Source organism: Rhinolophus hipposideros (assembly GCF_964194185.1).
Source record: "Rhinolophus hipposideros genome assembly, chromosome: 19".
NCBI lineage: Eukaryota > Metazoa > Chordata > Mammalia > Chiroptera > Rhinolophidae > Rhinolophus > Rhinolophus hipposideros.
The window spans coordinates 3,742,371-3,759,021 of NC_138065.1; positions in this window are offsets into that span (position 1 = coordinate 3,742,371).

Genomic DNA, 16,651 nt, shown 5'->3' on the forward strand with positions numbered 1-16,651 from the left:
GTGATCGGTGAAGAAGTGGGATTCCTGATTAGTATAGCGACAATACCTTCATCATATCGAGTGGAGATGGAGTCAAAAATGGACTGACTAGTTTCTCTCACAGGGACCTTTGCGATATTCTCTGCCCTCATTGGACTTCCTACCTCCGATTTCACCCTGCTTCACCCTCCCTCCACTTCCAGCTGATGATACAGTTCGCTCTTAGAACAACTGCTCTAAATTCAAATCTGTTCCTCTGAAATCACATCAGTTGCTCTCTCTTTCATACCTTTTGGACGGAGTGGACATTCCTCAGCATGGCATCGAGGGCCCACCACGCTCTGGCTTCGGCCCACCTCTCCAACCTCATCTCCTGCCATCCCTGTCCCACTCTGCCCTTCAAACGACCTGCAGCTCCCTAAAGCATCGGGCTGCTTCGTGCTGTGCATGTGCCACGCCTCTATCTGAAATGCCTTCCCCCTGCCCCTGGGGAACCGGATCTCCTTCAAGATTCAGCTCAAGTCTCTCTTTCTCTGTGAAGCTTTCTCTGAATCCGCCTGCCCAGCCCCACCATTTTCTTCTGGGAGCCATCACTTTTCTTGGTACATACGAGGTCTGATCAAAAAATGCAGTGAATATTTAAATTTTTAAAAATTATTACAGTAAAAGACACATTGCCATTAATCCCCCTCAAAATACTCCCCCTTGCTTTAAACACACTTATCCCATCGTTCTTGCCACTTTCTGAAGCAGTTCTGGAAGTCCTCTTTCGTGAGTGTCTTTAGTTGTGCTGTCGTGGCTGCCTCGATGTCCTGAATCATTTTGACTTTGGGGAAAAGCCAGAAGTCACACGGTGCCAGATCCAGAGAGTAAGGTGGATGAGGACACACTGTAATGTTTTTATTGCACAGAAACTGCCCAACCAGAAGCTATGTGTGACACGGAGCATTGTCACAATGGAGGATGAAGTAAAGACACTCACGAAAGAGGACTTCCAGAACTGCTTCAGAGAGCGGCAAGAACGATGGGATAAGTGTGTTTGAAGCGAGGGGGAGTATTTTGAGGGGGATTAATGGCAATGTGTCTTTTACTGTAATACATTTTTACTTAAATATTCACCATATTTTTAATCATACTTCGTATATTGATTACTACGCTACATTACAATCACTTGTCTATACATCTGCCTTACCTATTAGAATGTGAACACCCTAAGTTCACGGACCAAGTCTTCGCATTACGGTGTTTTCAGAGCGTGATATAATATCCACGAGCTACTAGGAACTCAGTAAATGCTTGATGAATGGATTAGCGCACGTATGTACATGTGAAAGAATCAAGTCATGCAGAGTGCATCTTGACTGGTGACATTCTTTTGTTGCTTGTGGAAGCCAACAGATGGAGAGAATGTTTCCAAGCTAATATCTATGCCTCTGGGGCCTCTAATTTCAAGGCAGCTCATGACTAGAAAATTCATGAACAATTTCATCCTGATTTCAGATTCCCCTGGGGAGTCAAAACAGTATATTTTCTCATTTCTGCAGATCCTTTCATATGGACTCATAAGTTTAAACCGAACATGGAAAACTAATTGCAATACCCAGAAGGAACAGCGCTCAGGAGCAAGTTCCTATACACTGAGAAACCAACACAACAGAGGATTTACACCGACATTAAACAACATTCTACGGATGAAGATGGATTCAAATTTTGCTTAATTTTTTATCTTCTTTTTCTAAGAAGAACCAAATAAAAATAGGTGAGCCGGTTTTATTAAAGAACTTTGTAAGAAAAACAAAAGTTGACTATTCATACTTTTTCTCAGTTAAATTGTCAATATTTATACCAAAAGTTAAAGTTCTCTGAGTATCAGAAGATTGTAACTGAATAAGACCTTTCCTAGCCTGCCTATTAAACTTTGATCTAAATCATACATGGTAATTTCAGTGCTGGAGTTTAACTATATATTCACAGTTCTATCTTTCACGGCTCAGGCCTATTGATTTGATTAACCAGGAAGATGGCAGGAAATCACAGTGACTGAGATGTAATGTGTACCAGGGACTGTGTTAGATGCTTTCTACATATCATCATTCGTAACCTCTTAAGGAAGTGCAATAAGCCCTGGACAGTTTCCCGACTGCCCACACCTGACCTCCCTCCACACCTCGAGGAAACCCCTCTTTGATGAGTCTGCCTCCCTCTGAAAGGCTGGAAAACCAGGTACTCACTTTCCAGACTCCCTTGAACTAGGAAGTTAGCAGGAGGCCTGGGCAGGAGGAGGGCAGGAGGTTAGCAGGAGGTCAGGTACACTGATCCAGGTTTGATCAAAAGCTGGTGACCCAGAGAAGCCGGGACTATGAAGTATCTCTGTTACTTGAATTCTTCCTTGTGGTCACGTGGAATAAAGAATCCACGGAAGGGAAGATCTGAGGGACAAAGCACTCCAGACCAAGACAAACAGCATGGGGAACTCCATACTCCAAGGACTGGAAGGCAATGGCTTCTTCTAGAGTCCCCGGACAGAGTAAAGAAAGACAACAGTAAGCTTAAATTCTGACACGTTACCCGCACAACATGGACTGGAATCCAAAGCTTTGTGTAACTTAAAAAAATAAAGCTCTCTTACGTATCCTTTACCACAATAAAAAAGGTTTAGAAAAAAATACAGATAAAACCCTTATCTCTTAGGGCCACAAGACTCAGAGTCAGAAAAACAACAGAAAGTTTGTTCTGTGAGTCACCAAATTATATATATCAGCCTTGCAAGATCTTTTGTGTGTGATTCAACACACGAAGCAGAAAGAATTTAACCCCAAGTACCGGAATTGGGAAATAAGGTAGTATATGGCTGACCCAGAGCCCTCAGAAACCTCTCCCCGAGTCTTCATCATCCAAAGCTGCCACCGCTCCTTGTCCCGAGACTCCTTCAGCATCCCCTGATGACCTCACAACCTGAGGGAGGCCCTGTGCGGGGGGGAGCCAGTTCACTTCCCACTCGACCCACAGCAGATCTCGGCCTGCCCCGCAGAGCCAAGCGCAGGTCAGACTCCTGACGCCACTGCTGGAACAGGCTTTGTGCTGCCTACGGTGTTTAGAGGTCATTGATCCTGCATATCCAGAGGAAATAGGGATGCTGCCTAAACAAGGCTGGAAAGAGGGGATCCTTGGGGTAACTCCTAGTACTGCCGTGTCCAGTGGCCAGAATGAAGATACAGGGAAGACTGCCAAGAGCTTGGGTCCCCAGGAGCGGAGATTGGGGTCAGACCACCGGATGAAGAACATCTGCCCATCAAGATAAAAGGATGGGGAATGAGGGAGGGAAGTCAGTAACACTTCCTCGTGGCCTGACTCAGAAGCGGGATACAGCAGCTATCTATACTGTCGTTCTTGCGATGTCATATATGTAAATATGTATTTAAGCTATTTTCTCTTTCTCTCTTTTATGTAGGGTAGGCCAGTGACAACTACCTTTACAATTCACTGAGAAGGAATGGACACCATCTAGAGATCCTGAATTGGGCAATGAACACAGTAACTGATGGGAGTGTTGTATACTCCTTGGGGAAGGGATGAGGACACTTAAATTACACAAATTATGGCTGCATTACATCGTGCCAGAGGAATTTTCTCTTTTGCAAGTATAAACATAGGAAAAGGGAAGTAGGTCAATGTTGGACCACCAGAGGGATGGACTGCGATTTTTTTTTGGGGGGGGGCGGTGGGGTTGCTACCTGGCATCTGGTCTTTCTATGTTTGGAAACCTTCCAGTCTGAGGAGTTTGGGTGGATGGGAAGAGCCCGCCCCTCACTACTGAAGCTGAAATACCACATACTTGCTTTCCCAGATTCCTTTGCTCTTAGGGAAGAGCAGGTGACCTAAGTCCTCCAAGCTGACACATGTTGCCCCAAACACTGGATTGGAAGGTAGTGACGCTGAAAAGCAGAGACTGCAAAGAATCCACCGAATCCGTGGTAGGGCAGGAGGACAGTAATCTGAGTTCCCGTGAGCAGAGGGCAGCACTGCCAGCTAACATCAGTGCCCAGTGTCAGCGGCGTCAGTGTCCGGCCACAGGGCATCGCTGTCTCCACCAGACCAGCTGTGTAACAATCTTCCCCGGTGGTCCTGGCAGCTGCTCGGCCACCCTTCTTCCTGTGCATTTTTTTCTCTTGAGATTCCCTACGCTGTCCATTACCCTTTCAGTAAAATCCTTTATTACTTAAGTGTGCAATTAAATGCATGGTTGGTTTCTGATGTTATACACGAAGAGCCCTGACTGATACAGGTGGATTTTATCTCCTTTCCTCGCTATGGACATTGCAACTTTAGAGAAGTGCAGTGACCACAAAAGAAGCCCTAACCAAGGAGTGACAGGGCTGGGTTCGGACCCCGGCCTGCCTGTCCCTCTGTGTTCCTTCCACGCCAGCACACAGCAGTACCCAGGCTGAAATGATTCCCTCCCTGAAGGAAAACTGCTCAAATCAAAGACGTTGTTAAATTAATGAAGAGGAAACTCACACACAACATATTAATGGGAGATGAGGAAAAATCAGTTTTTCCCCAGAACGTTTCCCAAATTCTGCCTATCAGAATCGGCCACCAGAGTGGAAAGTGCTGGAATGCGACACTTCCATCCTCTTCAATACAAAACCTGTTTCCTTTCTCTGCCAGAACATGCCAGGAAAAAACAACCCCCCAAAAAATGTGCCTAAGAAAACAAAGAAAAAGTCAAAGGACAGTATCTTTTCTTCCTCCTGCTAGAAAGTGGAAACAATCTTTTGAATAATTAATTGACTAAAGGGACGTTAGTCCAGGGAGACTCGGGTTCCTGTCTATCTCCAAACAATTACGGGAGGTGCACAAACTCCAAATCAACAAGCCCAGCCCTTGCAGAGGAACACGGAGTTGGCTCCATGACTGTTTCTGATCAGAACAACACCCTGCCTCTTCCTCAGGTCTCGGGACGCGTCGTGTCTTGGCAGAGTGGGCACCCATGATGCTTACAGAATGAATACATCTTCCCCATTCCTATATTAAGAGCTCAGAGCCATCTAACCTGGAGCTCAGCTCCTAAGTATACGGAGGACCTGAAAAAGAGAAATTATTTTCCTCTTTCTGGAGGCTGGAGTGTCTTCTTCCATTCACTTTTGCTAGTGCCCCAGTTGCATTCCCTAATGTTCTTACTGCTGAAGAAGATGAGCTGGGAGCAGATCGAGCAGGACTGACAGGGCCAGACTTTCTACCAGAAGGATCCCTAGAAAAGCTCTGAATTACCTGAGGCGGGGACAAAAAGCGCTGGCCAAGAAAGGAGGGTGTTTTCCGCCATCGACGCCTGATCCCACAGAATATGAACTAATAGAATCAGACTTTCTAGTTTCTTACCCCTGACCTGAAAAGAAAGGCCAGACCTAGCATTCTCTGTGTCTGGATTCCGCTCTACCTACTCGGGGAAACCATTAATGTCACATTAACATTTTCATCCCCTCCAGGATCAATAAACCTAAAACCTTCCCTGTACCACGCGCTCCTACTCCTGTTTCTTACCTTCAAGAAAGCTCTTTACCTGGAGGCATAGGTAGGAAGAATAATGCCTTCCTTCCCCGCCCCATCCTAATCTCTGGAATCTATGAATATGTTACCGTACATGACAACAGAGGCGCAGACGTGATTAAGGTTAAGGACCTTAAACAGGGAGAGTATCCTGGATTATCCGGGTGGAGCTAATCTTGATTACCATAGCGCTTTAGGGCAGAGAAACTTTCCTGCTGGGTTAGAGAGAAGGCAGGGCAGAAGAAGCAGCGCTTGCAAGGGTGAGGGGAACTCAACCTACCACTGCTGGCTTTGAAGATGGAGGAAGCCTCCCCGCCGCCAGTCAAGGCGTGTGGGTCTAGAACAGCCCTCAGCTGACAGCCCCCAAGGTATCCGGCATCGCAGTCCTACAACAGCAAGGAACTCACTTCTGCCAACAACCCGAATGGGCAAAGAAACAGGTCCTCCCAGAACCTCCAGGAAGGGATGCGGGCTGTGGACACGTGGATTGCAGGGCCGAGACCGTGTCAGACTTCTGACCCCTGGAAACTTAAGATGATACATTTGTGTTGTTTAAGCCTCCAAGTTCCTGGTTATTCGTTATGACGACAACAGAAAATGAATACACGACATAAGCCTCCAGCCGAGATTTCACTGTTCTCTGCCTGTTCAAGTCCACTTTAGAAACAAGCGCACCGACAGGCCAAAAGGGGGCCTGCTTTTCGTTGTTGCTATGGTTTGTTTGCTGTCTCCTTTGTTTTCCTGACCAGCTCTAAAAGTCCCTGCCCATCTCTCTGGAGTGCCGCTAGCAGCCCATTCTGTGTGGAATTTCTCCCGAAGGAGGGGCCGCTGGGCTGTGGCTGTGGGGAGGTCAGCCTCTGAGCTAATGAAGAGGGCGGCTTCTCTACACATCCCAGGATGGTGGAGCTGGTTGGAGCCTCAGGTCATCCAGTCCAGTCTTACTGAGTAAAGGAAAGAGATGCCTGGAGAGTTAAAATGCCTTCCTGGGAACACACAGCCAGCTGTTTCAGAGCTGGGACTCTACACCTGGGCTCTGGGCTTCCCGGTCAGGATCTGGTTTCCATCCCACAGGTGGCCCCCCAGCCCGGGACGTGCTTAGAATCACCGGGGGGACTTTTAAAAGAAACACTGATGCCAGGCCCTCAGCCCCAAAGATTCTGATTCAGTTGGTCTGGGGGGGGTCCCGAATCAGAAGTGCTTTTCATAAGCTCCCCTATTCCACGGTGCTTTACCACAGGCCTCTGAGCTTTGACCCGTTCTCACCACACGCTGAATTCTCCTGAAAGGTCCAGATTATTGGCTTAACATCCAATATGATGAAGAGACCAATACCAATTTAATTCCTGGTCACTATAGGCTTTATCCGATGCAAAGTAAAATCAGAATATTTAACTGAATGTCCACATGTTGTCCCCTAAGAGAAGTTCTCTTTTTCCCTGTGCTTGCGAGAGAAAACCTTCTGCCACATAGTTTCTGACATCTGACTCTATTTCCTGCCCCAGGGCCTGTGCTATCAGTGGTTCAATTTCCTCTCCAAGCCGCAGGGGACCAAAGTCCCTCCCCAAACCTCAATGCCAAGGTCGACAGCCCTCTACCTGGTTCTCCCCACCTGGCTGCCTGCACCCACTTTGGCCCACACGGACTCCCTCCACGCTGGCTGGGCCTGCCGCGGCCTCCCTCCCCAGAAGGTCTGCCACTGAAACCACGCGAGGGGGAGGTTGCTGGTGTCCGCCACAGCAGTAGTTGTGCACGGAAAAACACTATTTGCAGATGCTTTGATTTTTCAGGTTAACATCTGGTTTATTCCATTTAAAAGCCTCATATTTCTACTATCCATCTTCATATTCTAGTTATTACTCCAGCAAAATTCAACAATCACTTTTAAGGAGTGCCTTCAGAAATTAATGAAATGCCCATACATATTTTAAAGCTGACTTTGTAGATTCGTGTATTTTCTTTTTGTTTTCTTTCTGACGAATGAGACCTTCCAGTTGGCGCTCAAGTGACTGCAATGTCATTGTCCATTCATCAGCCCCTTCCCGGATGATGGAATTACACTGTACACCTTTGCACTTTATTGCATGAATTGAGCTGGTTGCATTCTGCATTCTTCTCGTCTTCTCCTTGCACAGCAGGGCCCATAACTCATACATGTTTAACTAGCCCTCGTTGGATTCTACATGGCTCTCCCCGTTTTATCTGGCGCTCCAATCACTAGACTCTGTGCTACTGACCCTCCCACTATGTGCTAATAGCACCCCACATCAATGCCTGGCTTGTCCCGTTTCCGACCCTCCTCGCCTGTCCCGACATCCCTGCACAAGTTCTAGTGCTGAAGCGACCTGACCTCCAGGCTGTTGCTCCTGTCTTTTCCCCTTCCTGAATGCCCTCTCGCTGTCCCCTCCCTGTCCCTCAAGGCCCATCTCAAATGCCATTGTCCCTCACTACAGCCCACGCTGATTTCCCTGTTCTGCACAGACATCACCCACTGCTGACTCTGCTTATTTCATATTACCTGTGCACCAGATTACTGCTGGGTATTTTTTTCTTTTTTGTTTAATCTTCTCTCACCTAGATTAGAAACTCCTAGAAGGCTAGGGCTGTGTTTTCAAGTGTTTCCCTGTCTAGCAGAATGCCGTGGGCACATGAGCTTCCTAAGACCCAATTAGACTCAGAGGTTGACCTCTCCTAGCATGTCATTCCTAGAGGGTATGTGTGCCCGACACGCACGGGCGTCAAGGATGGTTGAGCAATATTAATCCACAGGATGGCACACCCTGTCAGGAGATGGCACGAAACCTACTTCTCAGCCTGCTGAGGCACATTTCCTGACTTCAACCAGTTAGTAAATTCCAGCGGAGTCACAGCTGGGACAGATTTTCCATGCTGAAATGACGATGCCTACAGTGGTTCAAACACTTCTAGCTGAAAAACATCCTCCCTGTGAAGCCGTATTTAGGCCAGGAGCAGAAACCTTATCTTAAAAATCATCTTGTCTTGATCCTGTCTTGCTTTATCTCCTAGGGGCCTGCCCCACTGGGGCCAGGATGTGGAGTTGGAGGGCTTGGTCATGCCCTGAAACCCTTTGTCAATGAAAAGCCCCTGAAGCATGACCCCCTCCTATAAAGCTCCACACCCCTCTGTGCTGGGGAGGTTATGGTCTTTTCCCTCTGCTCTAGCCTGGCCTCCCGCAGCTCAAACACCACAAATCAATTCTAACAGACCAATCTTGGTCTCCGCGACTCATTCCTCCGGCTGTGCCTAACACACCCATGTGCTTAACTCCCACTAAAAGGAAAATGCTGAATAATATGTCTCGGTATGCCTTACTTGTGGGCAGTGGGTATGTGTGAAGAGACAGGATGGAAGAAGCAGCAGCTCACCCACGCCTTTTGCTGGCTTTAGTCGTGTCAAGACTTCACAGGAAAACAGATTATACTTTTGTCAGAACGGAGGTTGCAGTTTCTTAGTATACGTGGAAGAGCAAAGGGTATCTCTAGCTCCCTCTACCCAGAGGAAGGAAATAAGAGCAAACATCCACGCGACAAATGAACTAAGTGTACAACCGCACCCAGACCTGAGAGTTTCTGGTTTACTGCAGGGAACCAAGGGAGTCTCCCAACTCAGCCAATGGTCTGGCTGGCGGTTTTAATCGAAAGCTGTTGCCCTCTCCCCACCCAGGCACGGGTATGACTCATCACCTGTCCCCCAGGCCAAGTGTTTTACAAAATACTCTTCATCACCATGGCAACAGCCCAGCATCTGCCCTCACTTGGGTGTGGTCAGACTAAGTACTACAGCTTGTATTTATTTATTTATTTTTGGTATCTGTTTGACTAGTTATAAATTTGAAACATTAATCACAGGAAGAGGTCACTTGGCACTAACAAAGCTGCCACATAGCCCTGCAAAAAGCAAAGAGAAAACAGCGAGATGCAAAATGACACAATTAACTTTTTGTTAACAGCTACGTTTTGGTATATGTCTCTGCTGTGACTTACAGACAACACTGAACCACCTGAGGATGGATGATGGGAAACAAAAATCATGATAATTATTGAGGTCTGACTATGAGGCACTCTTAAGTCTCACAGCATCACTTATTATTATTCCCATTTCACAGAGGAAGAAACTAAGACACCCAGAGCTTAAGGCTACACAACTGGTACGTAATAGGTCAGGATTCAAAATCAGGCAGTCTGATTGCAAGTACCCACTCTCCCAACACTCCATCCGATCAGGTTTTAGGAGAAGAAGATCTTCACAGATTGGTTGGGTTTTTGTTTGTTTGTTTTTGAGGTTAAATCATACCAAGGCTTTAAAGACTGAACAGGATGGATTTCTAATGTGAGTTAACAGCTAACTGAGCAAACACTGAAGAGCGATGAAGGAGAGATATGGCCACTAGAATGGCTGACCGTGGAGAATGTTCTGGCTTGGTGCCAGTCCAGCTAAGTTCCTCCTCACCTGGCAGTTTCGGCCTCTTTGCCAGCCACAGGTTCTGCCCACGTTGGCCAGGCATCTCACAAGTCCCACCCGTCACCACAAGGGGCTTCTGCTGGGGACAGATCAGCAGAACACGTCCACGGCCAGCCATCACTGGAAACACGACCCACAGGCTCTACCCTACCCACAGAGGCCATCAGGGAGGGACAGGCACGACAGCCTTCGTCCTGAAGAAATGTCCCCATTTGCCAGGACGCCCAGGCTGCTTGAATTGCTTGAACTCAAGAGGGCTATCAGCTCTGGGTCAGCCGTGCTGACACTCAGATACAAAAGGAGGTGGTGACCACATTCATTGAACGCACAGCTCTGAGCAGAGGTGTGGTTGAACCTAAACTCAAAAGCAAACCGAGAACTAAACTGAACCACGTTTGGGGGCACTGACATCATTTAACTTTTCTGTCACAGTCAGCAAACAACGTTCTTAGGTCTGATTCAGGGCACTGATGGTACCAAGAAGTTCCTCTGAGCCTGCAGTGGGTCACCATGCGAACCCGTTGTGCCCCCGTAATGGACTGTGCTAGGTGTAAGCCTGCCTTGGAGAGGTCACTGAAATGTGGAGGCTGGAAATTCACGCATCGGAGCTGCCTGGGCTCATACACCCCCTCTGCCAACTGACTAGCTGTGGGGCTGGGAGAGTTCCTTCCAAAGTATTTACAGTCAAAGGGGCCTCCCCAGAATGTTGGAGCGCTAAAGGGGCAAAGTGAAGCACAATCCCTGTTTTAAAGTAATTCTGACCACAGTCCCAAACATGCACCTGATCAAGTTCAAAAGGGGATCAGATGGTTTTCAGAAACACAAATCGTATAAAGCCACCTTGTTCGTGCTGAATCTACTAACGCAGGCATGGCCAGTTCTGAGGAATGAGACCCAATCCCTACCGTTTTCACTCCCAACACCCTTCAGAGAGAGGGGCACAGGCTGCCACCACTATTCCCACATTCCCTCAGGAATTTCCAAAAAGAAAGGGTCTGGGGTCAAAGTCTGGGAGGGGGGGAAGGCATGGGTACTTATAGCTTCATTTGTGATAGCAAAAAATTTTTTACTTAGTTGCATATTTACGTGGGGGGGGTGTCTCTGTGGGAGGTACTTACGAGGCGGATGAGGGCTGAAGTCCCCAAATGGCCCCTTGGTTACTACCACTTCTTCCATTCCCCACTCTGGCAGGAGTGTTTTGTTCCATCGAGGATTTACACTAATTATGTTTTCAGCGTATTTTGAGTGCTTCCTACATTCTCATTCTCCCCCTTCCCAGTGAGGCACCCTAGAGGGTTTCGGAACTAGATTTTGTCTTACAAGCCATAGAAATGCTATTGGACAACAGCCATTTTCCTGATTCAAGAACTTCCTTTTGAATTTTCAGCTAAATGCCCCAATAGGACAGGCGTGTAAATACATTCTTGTCCACTAGCTTGAAATGTTTCTGAAGAACGGGCTTCCAGCTGTTAAACCCAGTAAGATTACGGACACTTCAGGTTATAGTTCTTGGGTGATGTGATTTTGAGTACCTTTGCTTTACTGGGCTCTTGCTTCCCAGCCCCTCCACACAGGACGGGCGGGACACACGTGGCTGTGCTGTCACTAAGTGCAGGCACTGGGCACGACATTCTGCCCGGCGGGCTGCAGCTGCTAACTCAGATACCTTGGGGCTGGCAGATCACGAGAGAGTGTCAGTGGGGACAACGTGCCCAGCTCAGTTCCAATCCATTGCTACCGTGTAGGAAAGAGGGCAGGGGATTGTCAGCTGTTCCCATATTTTCAAGAGCAGCCAGAAACTGAGGTTGTTATAGGAATCTGATTTTGGAGGTTGGCAAACTACTAATTTACTAACTAAACATTTTTAAAGGACTGTGTAAATGACCAAATATGTACAGACCTCAAAGTCACAACCTCTGGCCGCTGATGACACCCCTGCACATTTGCTTCTGACCTTTAAAGGTGGGGCGACCTTGGAGCACTCATGATACTAAGCTCGTGTCCATGTTACTATCTGCCTTTGGCACCCACTGGTCTGTGTGTTCTATACCCTTCATCTCATTTCACACACCCCCACACACAACAGAATGAGTTAGGGACTAATACCACTGTCTCCGTGGATAGGGGAGAAAACTGAGTCTGGAAGAGTTTGAGTAACTTACCCAAGGTCCCAGAACGAAGATATGGTAGGGCTTGTGGGGGCAGCCACGCACTCCAGCTGAGGGGCGGGACTCCCTCATGTCCTGGGATCCCATTGAGCACACCTCTCAGACTGGGGGTACTGACATGTTCAAATTCAGTGTGCTCAGATGTTAACCCCTCAAAATAAAAATTTACTGAATTCTTCTTTAGCAAAGAACAGCAGTGAGTTCTGCCAAAAATAAATAAATAAATATATATACATACATATAATTTATAGTGATTTACTAAGCCACCAGGAAGTAATTCCATGCCATGAATTCAAATGTCTGAACTTGCAAGATCTGGCAAAAAGGGTTACGAAGGACGCCAAGCATAAGGGAGAAGGGAGGGGAAAGGCAAAGCATGGAGGACGATTGGATTTTTGTTTCCCCGTGATAGCAGTGCGAACTAGAGACTGTACAGGGAGTGGGAAATCTGTACGGACTTTTACAGAGCCAGTTTTGATTTTTAAAAATTACTTAGAACAGCATATAGTTACCAAGCAACCGTAACCAAGTTACTACATCAGTGGTGAAAATACAATACACACACAAATCTGATCTTCCCAATGAATGGGCCCTGACTCATTTCACCAGTCCCCATACCATCGCTCAGAGATCTGCAGCAGCTATGATATCATTTGTTCCAGTGAACCAGAGGGAAAGAATGTGTGTGTGGCGATGGTGGCGGGAACGGGGTGTGTGTGGATGAGAAAAGCGGCAGGGCAGCTAGAAAGGGAGTCAGATGATCTTGATCAATTTCCACAGCAGCAGGCTTAGTCAGATTAGCTTAGGACACTGATAAATTTTAATACGTATTTTGAGGGAACTGATTCAAGACTGACCAGCTTCTACCATAAGGCTGTGGGGTGCCGTCAGCTACCACATGGGCTCTGGCACCAGATGCCTTGGTTTTGAATTCCAATTTCTTTACTTATTAGCTATGTTTTCTTTAATGAGTTGCTTAACCTTGATAGGCTTTAATTTCCCCATCTATAAATTGGGGATAATAACAGGTCCAATATCGTAGGGTTGTTGTGAGAATTGTGTTCAACTAGATGAAATCTTTACAACAGTGGGTAGCACATAATTGGTACTCAACAAATGTCAACTCAAAAATGCTGACCCCATCAACCAGTGATTTTTAGCAATGATGATGTCACCTCTAAAAAGTGTCTGGGAAATTTACAAGTGTGTTTTTTGTTTGGTTGTCACAATGATTGGCACACACTGCTAGGGTTAGGGTTAGGGTTAGATACTAGATGTTCTACACGCCAGGGGTCACTGCAATCGTGAACTCCCCATCTTCATATGGTAAAACCTTTGTTAATGATTATCAAGCCTGGAGCCTATTTCCATTTTTACATATAAACGCAAGGCATGTTTTGCACAGCTTGAATGTTACTGAATTTTCCAGGAATGCAACTCTCAAGTAAATTAAGGGAAGCCAAACTTCATGCTGTTCAGAACCATTCCAAGAATTGTTCATTCTGTAAAACTAGATAACAAGTTTGAATTACCAACATACCTGTACCGGCCAGTACCTGTAGTTATTGCAATCACAGTGATTGTATGTGTACTTGTAAGATTCTTATTCCATCGTTATTTCTTTTAAGGTAGTTATGCCTGAACAATGACATATTGGAATTGATAGTGTTTCACTATAACTACTTCTCTTTTATTTCTCCGTTACATGACTGCTTGGACATTGGATTTTTTTTTAAGTTATTCGTGTAGATGTTATTATTATCTATGAATTTTCTTCCAGGAGAGCAAAGGGAACATTACAAAGTATTTGTTATGAAAGGGGATTTGGACCATAAGTGTTGAAAGGACCATACTCACAGAGCCCACAATTAAAGCAGAATTTATTAACTGCCAGATTATACAAAGAACAATTCTTTAACTAATAAAATAGACATTAAATATGTCAACTTTTTTGGTATCTGATGTGATAAGACAGGATAATGCACACTCCCCCCAAAGATGTTCATGTCCTACGCCCCAGAACCTATGAATATGTTAAATAACACGACAAAGGGGAATTAAGGTTACTAATCAGCTGACCTTAAGCTAGGAACTATCCAGCTGTGCCCGATGCGGTCACCAGAGTCCTTAAAAGTAGAAGAGGGAGGCAGACAAGTGAGAGTCAGAGGAAGATGTGATTATTAAAGAAGGGTACAGAGAGGTTCAGCACTGCTGCTTTGAAGGTGGAAGAAAGGGGCCATGAACCAAGGAATTTGGGTGGCCTCTAGAAGCTGGAAAGGGCAGAGAGAAAGATTCTCCCCTGGAACCTCCAGAAAGGAAAAGAGCCCCGCTGACACCTGGATTGTTTAAACTGCTAAATTTGTGATTTGTTACAGCAGCAATAGAGAACCACTATACTTGAAAATATGAGATATTAGTAAATGACAAAAGGCAGAATTCAGAACACACACACGGCCTGCAGCTCAGTTTAAATTTTGATGGGGAGATGAAGAGCTTGGCACTGGTGCTTCTGTGTCTCGACATGGACAAGCTAGACCAGTGAGCACAGGTCAGGAACCCCAGGCGCTGGCCCAGCTCCACAACAGACTTGTATGAAGTTACAAGAATCAATCATCTCAGGTAACAAATATTTACAGAACACCTGCTACAGACTACGCTCTGGGCTGGGCTTTCTGGAGTCAAAGAATGGGACATTCGCCTGTGTCTCAAGGAGATTCTCAGTCACTCCGGAAGAGGAACGGGGTGACAAGATGCTGTCTGAGGTCTCTTCAGCTTTAAGTCTTTGAGTCCACGAGTCCAAATATAATTGAATGCGTACCACCTTTTATGCATGTGTCATTTTGCCTGAGTTCACAAATATTTTTCGATTGCAGGAAACAGTTATGTGACGTTCGAGCACTAAAAAGCTTCTCTGAAACAGTCAAGGAAATCACAATCTCAATCTATCTCGATTCAAAACATCTCAGTTAAACTTTCCCTTTTTCCTAACTAAAGTATAAGTATTTCTATGACTTTCAATTCCACCTCATTTTAATTCAGTGCCCCCTCACCCTCTACCCCCCCCCCCAAGAAAACACTGAGTACCTACTAGCACTCTTCTCTCTTGGTCGTAATTACTTTTTTTACAATATCAGTGCTGCTATGTTCCCGTTATTTTACATGTATAGAGACAATTTTAAATGAGTACAGTTTAAGACAAATTTGAAGTTCGTAAAAATAAGAGAAATAATCTGAATCCTCTGAAGGGAGGAAATAAAAGAGTAGGGAGGAGAGTGACTATAAGGAATAAAGAAGCTAAATTGATGTAGTAATTGCAATAAAATGCCATTATGGTGGACAGGATTAGGAAGAAAGTTTAAAGACACTAAAAACAAAAACAATTTTTAAAGAGAAATGTGGTAGGAAAACAGCCACGAAGAAAATGAGATGTCTTCTCTTTCCATCTGTAAGCTTCACGGTATTTCATTCCTGCCCACGGTGACATCACGTCACAGTGCCCTTTGGCCACTTTCTGAATTGTGCTACAGACCAATGAGGACCAGGTTCCATAGGCCTCTGACGCCCTCCGCAGGTCCTCAAGGCGACTTGCTCTCTTTTTTATGTGACAACATACCAGACTCCACCTTGATAAAGAATTTTGGGTCCAACAATGAGCTAGAGCAACTACAGGTATCAACATTGTTAAGCTGATTCTAAAATTCATACAGAAATGGAAAATATCTGGAATAGTCAAAACAACTTTAAAAAAGAACAAAGTTGAAAATAAGTTCAAGACATTTAATTATAAGGCTACACAAATCAAGACACTATCAAGAAAGTATCAAGAAAGATAACTAGATCTATATAGTAGAGAATAGCGTCCAGAAATAGACCTATGGATATATGGATAACCAATTTTTGATCCAGGTGCAGACAATTGAATTGAGAAAGGAGAATCTTTCAATAAACAGTGCTGCAATAATTGGAAACTAATTTCGTGGGTAAAAAAGGTAAACCGGAGCTCTCTGAGCTGAGATCCAAGCCCAAAGCCAAGTTTATTTATCTCTAATATATCTCTCCTGAAAAAGGACCCTCCAGGCCCACCTTACTATGTGAGTGGTTACAGAGCTGTTGGTGGGAAAATATTGTGTAATGAGGTGCCAGGAATATGCAATTCTAGTATTCTAATCTCTAGAGTCTTAAAACTTTACCTCAGGGTGGTCTTGGACGTAGTATATTGGTAAATGTTTAATTAAAAGAGAGGAAGTCCTTCATTTGCAGTATCTGAATACTCCCATTCAGTCAATTTCAAGCTACCACTGTGATATGACTGAATGTGGCAGTTGGAAGATATGTGCCTGGTAGTCCCAGCTGGGGTTTCCAGGTGGGAATTCCTGCCCGTCCTCAGGATTTTTTTTCTCTTTCGTGTTCCTGAATCCTGAGAAAAGCTGGTCGGAAAATCGGCTCCTTGAACCCAGGTGGTTGGTAGTATCGGC